Here is a 4,535-nt window from a genome sequence, read left to right as displayed (position 1 = left end):
CAGCAATATTATAAACTGCTAGAGGCTAAATTTTCAATACACTAGGCGCAATATCGAATACACTAGACCGTAAATCTATAGATTGCGATCTAGCGTATTGGATATTGCAGGCGGGAAAAATTGAGTCTATATTGGATATTACGTCCATGTATCCTTGAGCAATTTTTATAATTGCCACATGGCTAGCTGATTGGTGGTCCATGGTGTACAAATGGATGGCTTAGGATTGGTGGTATGGTGTTAGCATTTGTCATTTTAACACACACCTATATATATATATATATAAGTGCGTTAAAATGACAACACTCTTAAAATGACACTGTGACACCACGCTAGACTGCAATATCTAATACACTAGACGCAATCTATAGATTGCAACATCCAAATCAGTATTGGATATTGCAGGCGGGAAAAATTGCAGAGTATAGCGTATTGGATATTGCAGTCCGCGAAAATTTACCCTTGAATAATTTTTATGATTGCCACATGGCAGCTAATTATTCGTCCATGTGTACAAATGATTGGCTAGGATTGGTGGTATGGTGTTACTTTAAGAGGTGTTGTCATTTTAACACAAACCTATATATATATATATATATATATATATAGGATTGTGATCAATTGAGATTATTTAAGCTAATTGAGAAATGAGATGCAATATCAGCCACTCATTTTTATTAAATAACTGGTCCAGATTTTGCCACACAATAAATAATTTTTGATTAATTTAATATGAAAGGGTATAATGGTCATTTTGTGTTTTAATTAGGGTTCTTCAGCTTGTGTCCTTCAACCACTCATTCTTCAGCCACTCATCCTCCCAAAACTCGCCTCCTAACTCAGACGAGTCCGACTTGACCGTCACCAGCTCCTTCCTCACCGGAGTCGCCACCGGAGGTGGAATCTTTAGCTCGTCGTCCGACGCCTCGAGTAGATAGCCTAGATCCGGCCGCGATTCGCCGGAATCCGACGCCAATTCGATGATTCCTTCCTCTAACCCCTCTGGATTCGCCGCTCAGCTGGTTCTTCTGGCTGCTCACGCTCAATCCGGCGGCGGAGGAGAAGATCCTAATCGAGCTTTGCACTGTCCTCAAGGAGTCTCGCGCCGGCGAAATCGCCAAGTGACTCGCCGAGGCCGTGCACCTCGTCATGGAGCTTTGCGAGCGCAGGGAGCTGTTCGACCGGATCAGATCTCTCCAGATCGATTTCCTAACTTTGTATTCACAATTTAGCGTAGGTGTATTTTCAGTTTCTCTCTCAACAATTGCTAATTTGATGCTTTTCTGCTGCTGCATTTGGATTTTGATCGATTGTGATGTTGTAATTTTAATGGAGATGTAGCTAAATGCATTTAGATTTGATTGGATAATGGAAAATTGGGTAATTAATTGCGCATATGTGATCCGATCCTTAATTTTGGAAATCATATTCTGGTTTTGTTGGATTATCACATTAATTAGTTTTGGAACTCATATTCTGGTTTGTGTTATTTTCCCCAAAATTCGATCGTTTCAGTAATTTTGAATTCTCTTTATGATCGGTTGCTTTTGATCCGTGATTTGGAGATGGTAGTCGGAGGAATTGGATTATCAATTATGTTGTTGGATGTGAGCTGGATTGGGGAATTATAATGCACTCTAGGTGTTTGGGAATAATAATGCACTCTAGGTGTTTGCTAATATTCCTCAGTTGGGAATTAGTTGCTAAGAATTAGATCCAAGATTTAGCTATCTCCCTTTTTTAATGTCTACTACGCATATATAATGTCAACTACATATATAATCTATGTCAACTACATTTACAATTCATGTCAACTACACACATATAATGTCAACTAAATATACAATTTATGTCAACTACACATAGGGGTGGCAAATCGTGCGTGTCGGGTCGTTATCGTGTCGACACGATAACGACACGAACACGATAACAACAAACACGAACACGACCCGTTAAGAAAACCTCAAACACGAACACGAACACGACCCGCTACCCTCAGACACGAACACGACACGAACCCATTAACGACACGAACCGGTTCGGGTCAACACGACACGAACACGACACGAACCCATCAATGACACAAAAATAAGTATTAAAAAATGAAAATAATAAGAATAATAATATTAAAATATTATGTGTTAATAAGAATAATAATATTAAAATATTATGTGTTAACGGATAACACGAACACGACACGAACACGACACGAACACGCATTGCTAACGGATAACACGAACCCGACACGAACACGACACGAAATTTTCGTGTCCTTAATGGGTCGACCCGATAAGGACACGAACACGATAAGCTCTAACCCAAACCCATTAATTTCGTGCCGGTTCGTGTCGTGTTATCGTGTCGTGTCAAAAATTGCCAGCCCTAACTACACACATATAATGTCAACTATGTGTACAATCCATGTCAACTACGTGGCTATTGATATGTGAATTTTAAGTGTTATTTGTTAGTTGTTGACATTTTAATACGAGTTGTTGACATTCGATATTCTCGGTATGATATGTGAATTATAAGTGTTATTTGTTAGTTGTTGACATTTTAATACGAGTTGTTGACATTCGATATTCTCGATATTGATATGTGAATTATAAGTATTATTTGTTAGTTGTTGACATTCGATATTCTCGGTATTGATATGTGAATAGTAAGTGTTATTTGTTAGTTGTTGACATTTTAATACGAGTTGTTGACATTCGATATTCTTGGTATTGATATGTGAATTGTATGTGTTATTTGTTAGTTGTTGACATTTTATTACGAGTTGTTGACATTTGATATTCTCGGTATTGATATGTGAATTGCAAGTGTTATTTGTTAGTTGTTGACATTTTATTACGAGTTGTTGACATTCGATATTCTCGGTATTGATATGTGAATTATAAGTGTTATTTTTTAGTTGTTGACATTTTAATACGAGTTGTTGACATTCTATATTCTCGATATTGATATGTGAATTATAAGTGTTATTTGTTAGTTGTTGACATTTTAATACGAGTTGTTGACATTCGATATTCTCGGTATTGATATGTGAATAGTAAGTGTTATTTGTTAGTTGTTGACATTTTCATACGAGTTGTTGACATTCGATATTCTCGGTATTGATATGTGAATAATAAGTGTTATTTGTTAGTTGTTGACATTTTAATACGAGTTGTTGACATTCGATATTCTCGGTATTGATATGTGAATTATAATTGTTATTTTTTAGTTATTGACATTTTAATAAGTGTTATTTTATTGAACGTTGAAGATTTGAAGATTTGAAGATTTGAATGTTGAAGATTTGAAGATTTGAAGATTTGAATGTTGAAGAGATTTGAAGATTTGAATGTTGAAGATTTGAAGATTTGAATGTTGAAAATTTGAAGATTTGAAGATATGAATGATTTGAAGATTTGAAGATTTGAATGTTGAAGATTTGAAGATTTGAAGATTTGAAAACTTTGCAGCTAGAGTTTTAGAGAGGATTTTAGAAAATGATTTCAAACACAATTTAATGAAAAGACAATTATACCCCCTTGTTGACATAATGTGGTATTTGTTGACATTTTGTTAATCTTGTGGATTAGTGGCCCATATTGCATCTCATTTCTCAATTTAGCTAAATAATCTCAACCTAACAAGACCCTATATATATATATATATATGGTTGCATTAGGGTCCTATTACACTCTTAGAGTCTTTTCTCTTCTTAATATCAACCATTAGATTGATGGAATGGATGGACTAGATTAAAAGGGCCAATCTGATCCCGTATTGCATTATTTGTGCATTTTCGTGCATTAAAAGGGTAAAGCAGTAAAATAACACACTACACAATCAGTTTCGAAACGGCAGGTCCGAAATTTACGCGGCATTTTCATCGACCTCTCAACTCCCCTCTCTCTCACTCCATCCCATCAACTCTCTCTTCTCAAAAATTCTCCCCCAATTCCACAAAACCCTAGCCGCCGCCGCGAAATCAAGTTGAAATCAAGTTCTACCAACGCTGCCTGCCGCGAAATCTCCGTTGGTGACCATTCCCGCCGTGGAATCTACGTCGGTGGACGATTCCCGCCGTCAAATCACTACGCGCTCTCTGTTGAAAAGCGAAGCGTCGCCTTCCAAAAAAAAGGTTTGGTTCTGTTTTTTTTTTGTTTGGTAGGCAAAAACACTCCTAAACATCGATTGAAGTCAGAAACACTCTTAAACAGCGATTTATAGTTTATAATCGTAATAATTCACAAAAGTGTTTGGCGCGATTTTGTTGGAAAAGATGAATTTGTGGTTATTAGAGTTAAGGTTTTGCTCATACTTGCTATAAAAATTCGTGAAAACCCAGTTGGATCTGGGTTTCATCGATTTAATTTACAGTTGGTGTAATGCACAAAAGTTGTTGTTTTTTTGTTGGAGAAGTCGATATTGTGAGCATTTCTATGTACTGAATGCTTGATTTCTGGCCAATATGTACACTGTTGGTCATTTTTTTTGGGCGATACCACACTGATATATGGTTGAAAACTAACCGATTTTGG

The sequence above is a fragment of the Salvia hispanica genome, chromosome 2, assembly GCF_023119035.1.
Source record: "Salvia hispanica cultivar TCC Black 2014 chromosome 2, UniMelb_Shisp_WGS_1.0, whole genome shotgun sequence".
In the NCBI taxonomy this organism is placed as follows: domain Eukaryota; kingdom Viridiplantae; phylum Streptophyta; class Magnoliopsida; order Lamiales; family Lamiaceae; genus Salvia; species Salvia hispanica.
This window is presented reverse-complemented; position numbering follows the sequence as displayed.